The sequence below is a fragment of the Macaca thibetana genome, chromosome 6, assembly GCF_024542745.1.
Source record: "Macaca thibetana thibetana isolate TM-01 chromosome 6, ASM2454274v1, whole genome shotgun sequence".
Lineage (NCBI taxonomy): Eukaryota > Metazoa > Chordata > Mammalia > Primates > Cercopithecidae > Macaca > Macaca thibetana.
Genome location: NC_065583.1, coordinates 143,016,914 through 143,034,121, shown reverse-complemented (window position 1 = coordinate 143,034,121; position 17,208 = coordinate 143,016,914). Strand labels below are relative to the sequence as shown.

Here is a 17,208-nt window from a genome sequence, read left to right as displayed (position 1 = left end):
CTTAGGCCATGATAGTAAGCTTCCTGAAGCCCTCACCAGAAACCGAGCAGATGCTGGCATGATGTTTCCCATTCAGGCTGCAGAACTGTGTGCTAATTAAGCCTATTTTCTTTATAAATGACCCAGTTTTAAGTATTCCCTTATAGAGACACAAGAATGGACTAATATAGAAAATTAGTATCAGAAGTGGGGCATTGCTATAAAGATACCAGAAAATGTGGAAGCAGCTTTGGAGCTGAGCAATGGGCAGAGGTTGGAAGAGTTTGGAGGGCACTGAAGAAGAAAAGAAGATGAGGAAAAGTTTGGAATAGTTTAGAGACTGATTAAATCGTTGTAACCAAAATTCTGATAGAAATATGGACAGCGACCAGGCACGGTGGTTCATGCCTGTAATCCCAGCACTTTGGGAGGCTGAGGTAGGCAGATCACCTGAGGTCAGGAGTTTTTTGAGAAATATGGACAGTGAAGGCCAGGCTAAGGAGGTCTCGGATGGAAAAGATAAATTTATTAGGAACTCGAGCAAAGGTCACACTTGTCATGCATTAGCAAAGATCTTGGTTGCTTTGTGTCCAGGCTCTAAGGATCTGTGGCAGTTTGAACTTAAGAGTGATGACTTAGAGTAACTGGCAGAAGAAATTTTTAAGCAGCAAAATGTTCAAGAGTTAGCCTGGCTGCTTCTAACAGCCTGCAATCAGATATGGGAACAAATAAATGACTTAAAGTTGAATCTTATATTTAAAAGGGAAGCAGAGTGTAAAACTCTGGAATATTTGCAAGCTAGCCATGTGGCAGAGAAAAAAGAAGCATTTTCAGGAGAGGAATACAAGCAGGTTGTGGAGGAACCACTTGCTGAAGATATTAGTATGACTAAAAGGGAGCCAAGTGCTCATATCTAAGATCAATGGGAAAAAGACTTCAAAGGCATTGCAGAAGTCTTCAAGGCAGCCCCTCACATCACAGGTTTATAGACCTAGGAAGAAAGAATGGTTTGGGGGGCCAGATCCAGGGTCCCATTGTCCTGCTCAGTCTCAGAACACTACTCCCCACATCACAGCAGCTCTAGTTCCAGCCTTGGCTCAACAGGGCCCAGGTACAGCTTGAGCCACAGCTTTGAAGATCACAAGTCACAGAATTTACTAGCTTCCATATAGTGTTAAGTGGCAGGCACACAGAATGCAGGCATGAAGGAGGTTTGACAGCTTTCTTATAGATTTCACAGGATGTATGAGAAAGTCTATGTGCCCAAACAGAACACTGTTACAGGGCTGGACCCCTCACTGAGAATTTCTACTAGGGCATTGTGAGGAGGAAATGTAGAGCTGAAACCCCAATAGAGACTTGGCCTACTGGAACTGTGGAAAGGCGGCCACTGCCCTTCAGACTCCAGAATGTTAGTCATGGGCAGCCTGCATCCTGAGCCTGGAAAACCTGCGGGTACACACCTCCAATTCATGACAGCATCCACAGGGGCTTCACCCTGCTAAGTCACAGAAGCAGAGCTGCCCAGGGCCTTGGGAACACACCCCTTGCATCAGTGTGCTCTGGATGCAGTACATGAGATCAAAGGAGATTATTTTGAAGCTTTAAGATTTAATGTCTGCCCTGCTGGGTTCCAGACTTGCATGGGGCCTATTACCCCTTTCTTTTTGGCCAATTTCTCCCTTTTGGAATGGAAATATTTACCCAATGCTTATAATGCCATTGTATCTTGGAAGAAAGTAACTTGTATTTGATTTTATAGGTTCATCAGTGGAAGGAACTTGGCCTTGAGCCTCAGAAGAAACTTTAGATTTGAACTTTGGAACTTTTAAGTTAAGTCTAGAACAAATTAAGACTATGTGAGACTAACGCAAAGGCATGATTCTATTTTGAAATGTGAGCAGGACATGAGATTTAGTGGGTCAGGGGATGAATGATATAGTTTGGACATTTTTCCCCCCAAATCTCAAGTTGAAAAGTAATCCCCAGAGTTGGACATGGGACCTGGTGGGAGATGTTTGGATCATAGAAACAAATCCTTCATGAATGGCTTAGCACCGTCCCCTTGGTGATGAGTGAGTTCTCATTCTGGTAGTTCATGTGATATCTGGTTATTTCAAAGTGCATGGAATCGCTCCCCTCTCTCTTTCTTGCTCCCACTCTCACCATGTGACATGCTGTATCTTCATCTCCTTCCACCATGATTGTAAGCTTCTTGCGGCCCTCGCTAGAAGCCAAGCAGATGCTGGCACCGTTCTTCTCATACAGCCTACAGAACCAGGAGCCATTTAAATCTCTTTTCTTTGTAAATTACCCAGCTTCAGGTATTCTTTTATAACAATGCAAAAACAACCTAACACACTAAGTTTAATTGTAGTGTCCAGATCAAAAAAGTTTATAAAATGTGAATGTAGATAACACTACTAAACTATACACTTAAAAATGGTTAAGATGTTAAAATTTATATTATGAATATTTTGCCACAATTTTTTAAAAGCTAATAATAAGAAAAGTAATGTAGTATACTGAGGTACCAGCTTATTACTTACTATGAATGGTTCCCGTATGATTTTTAGCCCTTCTGAGCCTTATTTTCTCCTCTGTAAAATAAGATTAGCAATAGAACTATATACCATATATATTCTAATATAGTTAACCAGTCCCCCTTTAATACACATAATATTCTTTCTATTGCACAAACTTACTTTAGATCTCTTGCTTCAGTATAACAAAGCAACAATGGAGTCTAATAAACTCTGGCTTCTACCGTAGATTAGAGAGAGCTCATTCTAACAACATATGCTGGGCAAATTGCAAATTCATGACTCTTAAATCAGTGAGCGGAACTCATACATCAATTAATTAGTCTGAATTCAATGGAAAGACAACTGCAGCAGGAAGAAATAAGATATAAGCACTTGCTTCCCTGGGGCAGATGAAGCCAGATGTGAATAAGAATAATTCAGCTAGAATCGTTAATTAATTAATAGAAGCTGAGTGTGGGCTAGTGAGAGACCGTAGAGTCCTAGGGACTGCAGATGAAGGTAAAGTTCTCACCTTTTCTCCATAGACCCCACCAGCACTCATGAAAAAGACTGGCAAGAGTCCTAAGAAAGTAACTTTTATGGTGCTAGCCTGAAGATAGGAACTGCAGCTACTGCAGAATGGCACTGGGGCCATAGCAGAAACAAACTTCAAACTCAGCCTGCCTCCTAAATAGATTAACTCATCCCTGACACTAAAGGCCTAGCAGGAAAAAAAAAGATACACCCATTTCTAGAAATAAAAACCATTCTTTCCTACATAACATGACTAGTATTGAACAAAAAATGATGAGGAATACAAAAAGTAAGGAAAATAAAACACACACACACATACACACACTACCAAGAAAAAAATCAATCACCAGGAACCAGATTCAGATATGACACAGATGTTGAAACTAAATGACAAGAAATTTAAAATAAATATGATTAATATGTTTTAAAGTTCTAAGGGAGATGAACAACATGCAGGATCAGTCAGGTAATTTCAGCAGAAGGATGGAAACACAAGAATGAATCAAATGGAAATATTAGAAACATATAGCGCAATAACAGTGACAAAGCATGCCTTCAACCGAGTCATCAGTAGACTTAGAGGAATCTAGCAAAAGAATTAGTAAACTTAAAGATAGATTGACAGATATTACTCAGACTGAAACACAAAGATTTTTCTCTTTCCCATACTTGGGAAAAAAACATCCAAAAAAACAACAACAAAAAATAAAAAGAAGAAGAAGAACAGAGCATACAGGAGCCGTGGAACAATATCAAACCATCTAACGTACATGTAATTGAAATTCTAGAAACAGAATTAGAGAAAAAGGCAACAGACATACTTGAAGGAAAAGGGTGAAGAATTCTCCAAAATTGATGACAGACACCAAACCACTATTTCAACAAGCTCAGAGAATACCAGGAAAGATAATTACACAAACATACATACCACCGACCAAGGATACCATCTTCAAACTGCTGAAAGCAGAAGACAAAGAAGAAATGTTGAAGACATCAAAAGAAAAAGGAGGATACATATATACAGAGAAAGTAAGATAACAATTAGAGGGATGATACAAGCCAGAAGACCCTAGTCTAGCACTGTAAGTGCTGAAAAAGAAAAATTCTCAACCCAGAATTCTATCCCTAGTAATAATATGTTTCAAATAGAAAAATAAAGACTTTTCTCAAATAAACAAAAACTAGCAGAATTCATTGCCAGCAGGTTTATATACTACAAAAATGTTAAAGAAAATATTTCAGGCAGAAATTGCTATATTTTAATTGGCCTAAAAGATAATCAGCTATTTAAAGCAAAAATATTAGCTTTAACCCATTATCAACCCATTATGTATGAATAGCATATGTAAAAATAAAAAGAATTACAATAGCAACAAAAAATTGAATGTGTAAAAAGTAATGGGATTGCTAGGTCGAATGATAATCCTGTTTTAAGTTCTTTGAGAAACTGCCAAACTGCTTTCCACAATGGTTGAATTAATTTACATTCCCACCAACAGTGTATAAGGGTTCTCTTTTCTCTGAAATCTTACCAACATCTGTACTTTTTATTTATTTATTTATTTATTTATTTATTGACAGCATCTCACTCTCTCACCCAGGCTGGAGTGCAGCTGCATGAACACAACTCACTGCAGCCTCAACCTCATGGGTTCAAGCAATCTTCCCCACTCAGCCTCCTGAATAGCTGGGACCACAGACATGCACCATGATATCTGGCTAGTTTTTTTTATTATTATTTTTTTGTAGAAACAGGGTCTCACCATGTTGCCCAGACTGGTCTCAAACCCCTGGGCTCAAGCAATCCTCTCACCTCAGCCTTCCAAAGTACTGGGATTATAGGCATGAGCCTATTTTAATAATAGCCATTCTGATTATTGTGAGATAATATCTCATTGTGGTTTTGATTTGCATTTCTGTAATGATTAGTAAGGAGGAACGTTTTAAATATGCATGTTGGGTGCTTGTATGTTGTCTTTTGAGAAGTGTCTGTTCATGTCCTTTGCCCATTTTTCAATGAGGTTGTTTGGTTTTTGCTTATTGTTTAAGTTCCTAATAAATAGTAGATATTAGATTGTTGTCAGATGTATAGTTCAAAAATATTTGCTCCCATTTTGTAGGTTGTCTGTTTACTTTGTTGATAGTTTCTTTTGCTGTGCAGTAACTCTTTAGTTTAATTAAGTCCCACTTGTCAATTTTTGGTTTTGTTGCAACTGCTTTTGGAGTCTTCATCATGAAATCTTTGCCAAGGCCTATGACCAGAATGAGATTTCCTAGGTTTTCTTCTTGGGTTTTTATAGTTTTTGGTCTTACATTTAAGTCTTTCATGCATTTTGAGTTGATTTTTGTATATAGTGAAAGAAAGGGGTCCAGTTTCAATCTTCTATTTATGGCTAGCCAGGTATCCAGCACTATTTATGGAATAAGGAGTCCTTTTCCCATTGCTTATTGTCAGTTTTGTTGAGGATCAGATGGTTGTATGTGTATGACTTTATTTCTGGGTTTTCTAGCCTGTTCCATTGATTTTGTGTGTCTATTTTCTTACCAGTACCATGCTGTTTTGGTTACTGTAGGCTTGTAGCATAGTTTGAAGTTGGATAATGTGATGCCTCTGTCTTTCTTCTTTCTGCTTATGATTGCTTTAGCTATTCAGGCTTATTTTTGGGTTCCATATGAATTTTAGAATAGTTGTTTTTAATTCTGTGAAAAATGTCATTGGTGGTTTGATAAGAATAGCATTGAACCTGTACATTGTTTTGGACAGTATGGTCATTTTAACAATATTGATTTTCCATTTGTTTGTATCATCTCTGGTTTCTTTCAGCAGTGTTTGGTAATTTTCATTGTAGAGATCTTTCACCTCCCTTGTTAGCTATATTCCTAGGTACTTTTTCTATTTTGTGGCTACTGTGAATGGCATTATGTTCTTGATTTGGCTCTCAGTTTGGACATTACTTCGGTATAGAAATGCTACTAATTTTTATACATTGATTTTTGTATCTTGAAACATTATCGATGTTATTTGTCAGTTCTAAGAACTTTTGGGCAGAGACTATGGGATGGGGTTTTTTAGGTATAGAATTATATCACCTGTAAAGGGAAATAGTTTTACCTCCTCTCTTACTATTTGGATGCCTTTCATTTCTTTCTCTTGCCTGATTGCTCTGGCTAGGACTTCCATACTATACTGAATAGAAGTGATGAGAGTGGGCATCCTTGTCTTGTTCACATTCTCAAGGGGAATGCTTCCACATTTTGCCTGTTTAGTATGATGTTAGCTGTGGGTTTGTCATAAATGGTTCTTATTACTTTGGGGTATAGAACTGAGAAATTATGATTCAGCCTTTGAAAAGAGAGTAGGAAAAAGATGTGCATGTTTTTGAAAATACATATTTATAAAATGAAATAAGTAGGAGTGTAAAAAACCTGTTCACAATTATTGACAGCCATCTGCACATAAATTCTTTGTAATTTATTTTAATCAATCTATTTCTTCCTTTAATAAGCTAAAGATAATATAACAGAGAAGAAAATGATAGAACCAAAACCGTAAAATGCTAAAATAGAGAAAGAAATACTTTACCTATTTTAAGATTCATACTAAAATGCACATAATCAGGAAAGAAGATGAGGACACTAGATGATTTATGACCCTATGTAGTGGTCTTTATAATAACAATCAAGGCAATCATTATTTCCAGGAAGATTATCTAGCATATGAAATGCTAGTCATGCATAGAATTATTATTAGGCCAAAAATATCTTTGTTTTATATCTTAATTCTTAGCAGGAAATACACTCCATTAAAAAGTAATCAGTTAACAAAAAGTAATCAGTTAAATTGGGTGACTTTTTATTATATTGTTTGTACTTTTAAAAAGTACAGTTACAGAAGCAGCACATGTGCACTATAGGAAATTTTTTAATTTAATTAAATCAATTTAATTACCATCAGTGGGCACCAATGCGAATTACTTTAATGTTTACCTTTCCAGGTCTTTATACACACACACACACACACCTCTTTCTAGTTTTACATCAATATAAATTTTATTGTACATACCATTCCTCAATCTGGTTTTGTTTTTTTGGTAACTTTCTCTTTCAGTAAATTTTATCTCACCTACTGCTGAGACGATGTTCAAAATTCCCCCAGTTGACCCAAAAATATTACATGCAGTTCATTTGTCCATTCAAATATCAAATGTAAGATCCAATCTTGCATCTGGCTTTTATATTTGTTAAATTTCTTACAATTGATTACAATGTCTTTTTCATAATACTAACTTTTTAAAACCCCAAGCCAATTACATTCTGTAGAATATTCCTGAATTTGTCTAGTTGCTTTGCTATGGTATTATTGAACTTGTTAGCCTGTATCCTGTATCCCCTGTCTATAGTCTATATTCTGTATTGTTTATTATGTTAGAAGCTTAATACATTAATATTATTTTTTCCAATAACAATTCAAAGTGATGGTGTATACTTCATGTAGCATCATATTCAAAGTCACATAATATCGGGTTAACCATCATTGGTGGCACTATGAATGATAAATTCTTACACTAAGTTATTTTGTTTTTCCCTTTCACTATACAGATAAGCATTTTTCCTTGAGATTAAAAAGTAATCCATTAGGGTTTTTTTTTAACAATTAACCAATGACCAGTTTCTCATCAATCATTTACTTAATGATTTTGATACCAATTAATATTGTCCTCTTAATCTAATAATATCATTTGGGCCAGTAAAATTATATTTTCTATAATTTCTTGCATATTTTATAACTGGCTTTCTTCTGTAATACAGAATTTTTTCTCAATTATTAGGAAAATTGGTTAACAGGTGAAGATATAATAAATGGAATTCTCATACACATTTGATCGAAATATTTGTACCACCCCTTTGGAAAACAATCTGCCATTATCTAGCCAAGGTAAAGATATACAGAATCTATGACCCAGCATTTTCATTTTAGGTTTAGCATTTTTCAATATCAGGATACCCCACTTAAAATCAGAAATCTACCTCTGTAAATTAGGCATCTACAAGTGCTAATAGAGAACCAATTTCTCAATATTTTAAATGAGAAAAATTATAATGTTTTATGTATCAACTCAAAACTTCAACCAGATGAGTAGAGAAGATGGCCAAATAGGAACAGCTCCAGCCTCCAGCTCCCAGCATGAGCGACACAGAAGATGAGTGATTTCTGCATTTTCAACTGAGATACCGGGTTCACCTCACTGGGTCCTGTTGGACAGTTGGCGCTGGTCCCCAGGTGCAGCCTGACTAGTAAGAGCGGAAGCAGGGTGAGGGATCACCTCACCTGGGAAGTGCAAGGGGAAAGGGAATTCCTTTTCCTAGCCAAAGGAAATTGAGACACACAACACCAGGAAAATCAGGTAACTCCCACCCTAATACAGCGCTTTACCAAGGGTCTTAGCAAACGGCAAACCAGGAGATTATATCCCACACTTGGTCCAGAGGGTCCCACGCCCACGGAGCCTCCCTTATTGCTAGCACAGCAGTCTGAGATCTAATTGCAAGGCAGCAGCCAGGCTGGGGGAGGGGTGCCCGCCATTGCTGAGGTTTAGGTAGGTAGGTAAACAAAGCCCCTGGGAAGCTTGAATTGGGTGGAGCCCACCACAGCTCAAGGAGGCTGGCATGCCTCTGTAGACTCCTCCTCTGGGGACAGGTCATAGCTAAACAAAAAGCAGCAGAAACCTCGGCAGAGGTAAATGCCCCCATCTGACAGCTTTGAAGAGAGCAGTGGATCTCCCAGCATGGAGGTTGAGATCTGAGAACAGACAGACTGCCTGCTCAAGTGGGTCCCCGACCCCTAAGTAGCCTAACCGGGAGACATCCCCCACTAGGTGCAGACCGACATCTCACACCTCACACGGCAGAGTACACCCCTGAGACGAAGCTTCCAGAGCAAGAATCAGACAGCAACACTCGCTGTTCAGCAATATTCTATCTTCTGCAGGCTCCACTGCTGATACCACAGCAAACAGGGCCTGGAGTGGACGTCAAGCAAACTCCAACAGACCTGCAGCTGAGGGTCCTGACTGTCAGAAGGAAAACTAACAAACAGAAAGGACACCCACACCAAAACCCCATCAGTACATCACCATCATCAAAGACCAAAGGAAGATAAAACCATAAAGATGGGGAAAAAGCAGTGCAGAAATGCTGAAATTTAAAAAATCAGAGCGCATATCCCCCTCCAAAGGAATGCAGCTCATCGTCAGCAATGAAACAAAGCTGGATGGAGAATGACTTTGATGAGTCGAGAGAAGAAGTCTTCATTCAATCATACTTCTCAGAGCTAAAGGAGGAACTATGGAACCAGTGCAAAGAAACTAAAAACCTTGAAAAAAAAAAAAATGGAAGAATGGATAACTAGAATAATCAATGCAGAGAAGACCTTCAAAGAACTGATAGAGATGACAACCATCACACAAGAACTATGTGACAAATGCACGAGCTTCAGTAACTGACTCGATGAACTGGAAGAAATGGTATCAGAGATTGAAGATGAAATGAATGAAATGAAGTGAGAAGAGAAGTGTAGAGAAAAAAGAGTAAAAAGAAATGAACAAAGATTCCAACAAATATGAGATTATGTGAAAAGACCAAATCTACATCAGATTGGTATGCCTGAAAGTTACAGGGAAAATGGAACCAAGTTGGAAAACACTCTTCAGGATATCATCCAGGAGAACTTCCCCAACCTAGTAAGGCAGGCCAACATTCAAATTCAGGAAATACAGAGAATGCCATAAAGATACCCCTCGAGAAGTGGAACTCCAAGACACATAATTGTCAGATTCCCCAAAGTTGAAATGAAGGAAAAAATGTTAAGGGCAGCCAGAGAGAAAGGTTGGGTTACCCACAAAGGGATGCCCATCACACTAACAGCAGATCTCTTGGCAGAAATTCTCCAAGCCAGGGCCAATAGTCAACATTCTTAAAGAAAGAATTTTCTACCCAGTGTTTCATATCCAGCCAAACTAAGTTTCATAAGTGAAAGAGAAATAAATCCTTTGAAGACAAGCAAATGCTTAGAGATTTTGTCACCACCAGGCCTGCCCTACAGGAGATAGTGAAGGAAGCACTAAACATGGAAAGGAACAACAGGTACCAACCATTGCAAAAACATGTCAAAATGTAAAGTCCATCGACGCTAGGAAGAAACTGCATGAACTAGTGAGCAAATTAACCAGCTAATATCATAATGACAGGATCAAGTTCACACATAACAATATTAACCTTAAATGTAAATGGACTAAATGGTCCAATTAAAAGACACAGACTGACACATTGGATAAAGACTCAAGACCCATCAGTTTGCTGTATTCAGGAGACTCATCTCACATGCAGAGACACACATAGGCTCAAAATAAAGGGATGCAGGAAGATCTACCAAGCAAATGGAAAACAAAAAAAGCAGGGGTTGCAATCCTAGTCTCTGATAAAACAGACTTTAAACCATCAAAGATCAAAAGAGACAAAGAAGGCCATTACATAATGGTAAAGGGATCAATTCATCAGGAAGAGCTAACTATCCTAAATATATATGCACCCAATACAGGAGCACCCAGATTCTTAAAGCAAGTCCTTAGAGACTTAGAAAGAGAATTAGACTCCCATACAATAATAATGGGAGACTTTAACACCTCACTGTCAACATTAGACCAATGAGACAGAAAGTCAACAAGGATATCCAGGAATTGAACTCAGCTCTGCACCAAGCAGACCTAATAGACATCTATAGAACTCTCCACCCCAAATCAACAGAATATACATTCTTCTCAGCACCACATCACACTTATTCCAAAATTGACCACATAGTTGGAAGTAAAGCACTCCTCATCAAATGTACAAGAACAGAAATTATAACAAACTGTCTCTCAGACCACAGTGCAATCACACTAGAACTCAGGACTAAGAGGCTCAATCAAAACTGCTCAACTACATGGAAACTGAACAACCTGCTCCTGAATGACTACTGGGTACATAACGAAATGAAGGCAGAAATAAAGATGTTCTTTGAAACCAATGAGAACAAAGATACAACATACCAGAATCTCTGGGACACATTTAAAGCAGTCTGTAGAGGGAAATTTAGAGCACTAAATGCTCACAAGAGAAAGCAGGAAAGATCTAAAATTGACACTCTAACATCGCAATTAAAAGAACTAGAGAAGCGAGAGCAAACACATTCGAAAGCTAGCAGAAGGCAAGAAATAACTAAGATCAGAGCAGAACTGAAGGAGATAGAGACACAAAAAACCCTCCAAAAATCAATGAATCCAGGAGCTGGTTTTTTGAAAAGATCAACAAAATTGATAGACTGCTAGCAAGACAAATAAAGAAGAAAAGAGAGAAGAATCAAATAGATGCAATAAAACTTGATAAGGGGGATAACACCACCGACCCCACAGAAATACAAAGTGCCATCAGAGAATAATATAAACACTTCTACACAAATAAACTAGAAAATCTAGAAGAAATGGATAATTTCCTGGACACTTACACTCTCCCAAGACTAAAACAGGAAGAAGTTGAATCCCTGAATACACCAATAGCAGGCTCTGAAATTGAGGCAATGATTAATAGCTTACCAACCAAAAAAAGCCCAGGACCAGACGGATTCACAGCCGAATTCTACCAGAGGTACAAGGAGGAGTTGGTACCATTCCTTCTGAAACTATTTCAATCAATAGAAAAAGAGGGAATCCTCCCCAACTCATTTTATGAGGCCAACATCATCCTGATACTAAAGCCTGATAGAGATAAAACAAAAAAGAGAATTTTAGACCAATATCCCTGATGAACATCGATGCAAAAATCCTCAGTAAAACACTGGCAAAACGAATCCAGCAGCACATCAAAAAGCTTATCCACCACGATCGAGTGGGCTTCATCCCTGGGATGCAAGGCTGGTTCAACATACGCAAATCAATAAACATAATCCAGCATATAAACAGAACCAAAGACAAAAACCACATGATTATCTCAATAGATGCAGAAAAAGGCCTTTGACAAAATTCAACAGCCCTTCATGCTAAAAACTCTCCATAAATTCGGTATTGATGGAATGTATCTCAAAATAATAAGAGCTATTTATGACAAACCCACAGCCAATATCATACTGAATGAGCAAAAACTGGAAGCATTCCCTTTGAAAACTGGCACAAGACAGGGATGCCCTCTCTCACCACTCCTATTCAACATAGTGTTGGAAGTTCTGGCTACGGCAATCAGGCAAGAGAAAGAAATCAAGGGTATTCAGTTAGGAAAAGAAGAAGTCAAATTGTCCCTGTTTGCAGATGACATGATTGTATATTTAGAAAACCCCATTGTCTCAGCCCAAAATCTCCATAAGTGGATAAGCAACTTCAGCAAAGTCTCAGGATACAAAATCAATGTGCAAAAATCACAAGCATTCTTATACACCAGTAACAGACAAACAGGGAGCCAAATCATGAATGAACTCCCATTCACAATAGCTTTAAAGAGAATAAAATACCTAGGAATCCAACTTACAAGGGATGTAAAGGACCTCTTCAAGGAGAACTACAAACCACTGCTCAGTGAAATCAAAGAGGACACAAGCAAATGGAAGAACATATCATGCTCATGGATAGGAAGAATCAATATTGTGAAAATGGCCATACTGCCCAAGGTAATTTATAGATACAATGCCATCCCTATCAAGCTACCAATGACTTTCTTCACAGAATTGGAAAAAACTGCTTTAAAGTTCATATGGAACCAAAAAAGACCCCACATTGCCAAGACAATCCTAAGCCAAAAGAACAAAGCTGGAGGCATCACGCTACCTGACTTCAAACTATACTACAAGGCTACAGTAACCAAAACAGCATGGTACTGGTACCAAAACAGAGATATAGACCAATGGAACAGAACAGAGCCCTCAGGAATAATACCACACATCTACAGCCATCTGATCTTTGACAAACATGACAAAAACAAGAAATGAGGAAAGGATTCCCTATTTAATAAATGGTGCTGGGAAAATTGGCTAGCCATAAGTAGAAAGCTGAAACTGGATCCTTTCCAGGATCCTTATATGAAAATTAATTCAAGATTGATCAGAGACTTAAATGTTAGACCTAAAACCATAAAAACCCTAGAAGAAAACCTAGGTAGTACCATTCAGGACATAGGCATGGGCAAGGACTTCATGTCTAAAACACCAAAAGCAATGGCAACAAAAGCCAAAATTGACAAATGGGATCTAATTAAACTAAAGAGCTTCTGCACAGCAAAAGAAACTACCATCAGAGTGAACAGGCAACCTACAGAATGGGGGAAAATTTTTGCAATCTACTCATCTGACAAAGGGCTAATATCCAGAAACTACAAAAATCTCAATCAAATTAAGAAAAAAACAAACAACCCCATCAAAAAGTGGGCAAAAGGTATGAACAGGCACTTCTCAAAAGAAGACATTCATACAGCCAACAGACACATGAAAAAATGCTCATCATCACTGGCCATCAGAGAAATGCAAATCAAAACAACAATGAGATATCATTGCACACAAGTTAGAATGGCAATCATTAAAAAATCAGGAAACAACAGGTGCTGGAGAAGATGTGGAGAAATAGGAACACTTTTACACTGTTAGTGGGACTGTAAACTAGTTCAACCTTTGTGGAAAACAGTGTGGTGATTCCTCAAGGATCTAGAACTAGATGTACCATATGACCCAGCCATCCCATTACTGTGGATATACCCAAAAGATTATAAATCATGCTGCTATCATCTGAGATGTTCTATCAGCACAAAATTGATTAACACATAGGGATACTTCCAGGGTGGAGAGATAGAACTGTAATTAGGGAGAATGGCATGAATAGACTGGATATGTGTTTTGGAATGCTGCCAGTTTTACTTTTTGACTTAGTTACACAAGTGTTTGTTTTATAAGCACTCATTCAACTACAAATATATTTTCACGAACTCTTCTGGAAATGTATATGTTTCAGAGTAAGACAAGGAAAAAGTGAGTGGAAAAAGTAAGCTTAGGTATTAATAAAGGAGACAGGATTGCAGGATGTTGCTAAGGGGCACCAACCCTTGGCTGCTCTATCTGACCATATGTCAACAAATATATGACAGCTGTAGAATATAAAAAGAAGGGTACCTAATGTAAGACAGGAACAAAACCATTTGCAAAGGAGCTTACACTTAGAAAAATGATACATTTGTTGGATTGGAACTTTATGGATTAAAAAAACCTTCAATATAAATAACAAGCTTTAAAAATATCTAGAAGATAAAAACTGAAAGTTTCCATGGGAACAAAATGGGCATTCATAAAATCATAAAATGTAAGAACACCGTGAACTGTGGCTTTGTGCAACAAATCCTGCAATTTTCAAAACATGAGGATGTCAATGAAATTCAAAAGAAATCATTTTCAACAATTAAAAAAAATTTTACATAAAGGGTAGTAACTTTTTAATAATTCACTATTATTACATATTCTTAAATTTTGATATGTAACAGAAAATAAAAATCGAATACTTGGGCACCAAGTCAAAATTTTTTTAAAACTTGTTTAATTATTTCATAACTAGTTGAAATTTAGTTTAAAATGGATGTTTTTCAGAACTTTGACTAGGCTGGGACGCAAAGGCAAAAAAGTTTAAAATCAGTGTCAGCCTAGCGCGGGCACCGACGCAGGGCTCTGGCTGTGACTTTCCTCATGTCAGCGTTGGCCGCCCACTGATCCAGCCTGCTCAGAGCTGCCGCCTCTGTCCTCACCTTTTTCACTTCGTGGCAGTTCCTTTGAACTTCCTCAGGGAAGAGCTCTTACTGGTTCCAATAACTCTCACTGCTCTTATGAGCTAAGCTTTTGCACCAACTGAACAGCTGGCCAACCTAAAAATTTTTGCTTTTGCCCTCATATACTCCCTCTTGGTCTGTCAGCTTTGGATGAAGCAGTGGGGTTCTTAGGATGAACCCATTGCCAACTAAATGAAGCTTTTGTCAGGAAACTGGCCAGGTGGATGAAGCAGAAAGTGTGGCAGGAGGTGGAGGAGTAGCTGGCCTCTGGCAAAAAATGGCCATGCCTATGCTTGACTCTGGTCAGCAAAAATCCTGCAAGTCATTCCTATATCCTCAACAAAACCAGGGCAGCTTCAGATGTGGGAATCAACAGTGAGACAATTGTGAAACCAGCTTCAATTTCAGAGGAAGAATTGTTTAATTTAATCAATAAATTGAATAATGATGGTAATGTAGATGGCCTCCTTCTTCACCTGTCTCTTCCAGGGCACATTGATGAGAGAAAGATCTGCAATGCTGTTTTTCCAGATAAGCATGTTGATGGCTTTCATGTAATAAATGTAGGGGTAATATATCTGGACCAGTATTCCATGTACCAGCTACTCTGTGCGGTGTGTGGGAAATAATTAAGCAAACTGGCATTCCAACTCTAGGGAAGAATGTGGTTTGGCTGGAAGGTCAAAAAATCTTGGAATGCCCATTGCAATGTCACTGCACACAGATGGGGTGCATGAACGTCACGGAGGTGATCCCACTGTTGTAATATCTCATTGATATACCCCCAAAGAGCAGTTGAGGAAACATACAATTCTTGCAGATATTGTAATATCTGTTGCAGTCATTCCAAATCTGATCACAGCAAATATGACCACGGAAGGAGCAATAGTCATTGATGTGGGAATAGATACAGTTCAAGATCCTGTAACGCTAAACCTAAGTTGGTTGAAAATGTGGATTTTAAAGGAGTTAGGCAAAAAGCCAGTTATATCACTCCAGTTTCTGGAGGTGTTGGCCCTATGACAGTGGCAATGCTAATGAAGAATACCATAATTGCTGCCAAAGAAAAGTGCTGAGGCTTGAAGAACGGAAAGTGCTGAAGTCTAAAGAGCTTGGAGTAGCCACTAACTAACTGTTGTGACTTCTGTATCACCAACAGCACTCCAAGTCAGCTCAGGAAGAAAAGCAAGCCAAGAGAAATGCGATATGTTTTTATTTATTCTACTGAAATGGTTTAAAATAATGCTTTGCATTTATTGAAAGCTTTCATGGGTGTATATGCATGTAGCTCTGCAGTACCTCACCAGGAAGCATTCCAATATCATGCAGGGTCATGTGATCTAGCCAAGAGCAAGCCATTAACCATGTGACTAACATGGGAGACATTGTTATATTGAGAATGAATGCTTAACTTTGTCAAGCCACCTCTGTTAAAAATTTGCCTTTTCTAGGATTGCACTTCTCGAGTGCTATTCCCATAAGCATTGATAATCATTTTAGGTAGCAAACCTTTTGAGTTCAACTCATCAAACCAAAGGAAAAATTAGGGAAAAGATGAAAAATTTAAAAATGGTAGTAACTAAGTAGAAAAAAAAAAAGAACTAATCTATATATGTATTGACTGGTAACCAGATCTATCTAAGTAGAACTGAATTGGCTAGGAAAAAAATAAAAACTGCATGTTAATCATTTTCCTAAGTTGTCTTTTTGAGGTTTAGTCAGTCATTGGGAAAATGTTAAGGATTGTTCCCTGCTTTTAGTCCTCATTTTATGTATGTTACCATTCAGTAAGATCTCCCCACTTTAGTTTTCTAGGATTTAAAGGCTTATTTTATAAATTATTCATGTGTATTGTCATACTTGGCTTTTGCTATATAGTTTAACTTCATTGCTAAAGTTTTGTATTGTTAGGGAATATCTGTATAGCTTCTTTGGTGTATCTTAAAATCTGTTTTTGGAAAAAGAAAAAAAAACTCGTTTTCATAATCATTTCAGCAGCTTGGATAAGTATGCAAGTTACTTTTCCACCAAAGAAGTTTTAGCAGCTGCCTGCTTTTCTGTGATGTATCCTGTTGACTTTTCCAAAATATTTTTAAGAGTTTGAGTTAATATTGAATTTAATCAGACTTTCTGATTAAAGGTTCTTTTTTCTTTTTTATTAAAACACATCTGTCTGCTGTGGTATGAAAAAAAGAGAAATCACTGTAAGTTGTTAATAAGGTGAAGATGCCTATGATATACTTTCAAGTAAACTAAAAAAAATCAACCTCTTTTTGCATTTACAAAGAAAGCAATAAAATGGCAAACCATATATTATCAATTGGCATTGGATTATTCAGAGTAC

At 37.7% G+C, this 17,208-nt stretch overlaps 1 pseudogene; it reads left to right on the top strand.

The window, feature by feature from the left end:
• Positions 1-15,996, top strand: part of LOC126956189 (bifunctional methylenetetrahydrofolate dehydrogenase/cyclohydrolase, mitochondrial-like) — a 33,887-nt pseudogene extending 17,891 nt beyond the window's left edge.
• The last annotated feature ends 1,212 nt before the right edge of the window (positions 15,997-17,208 follow it).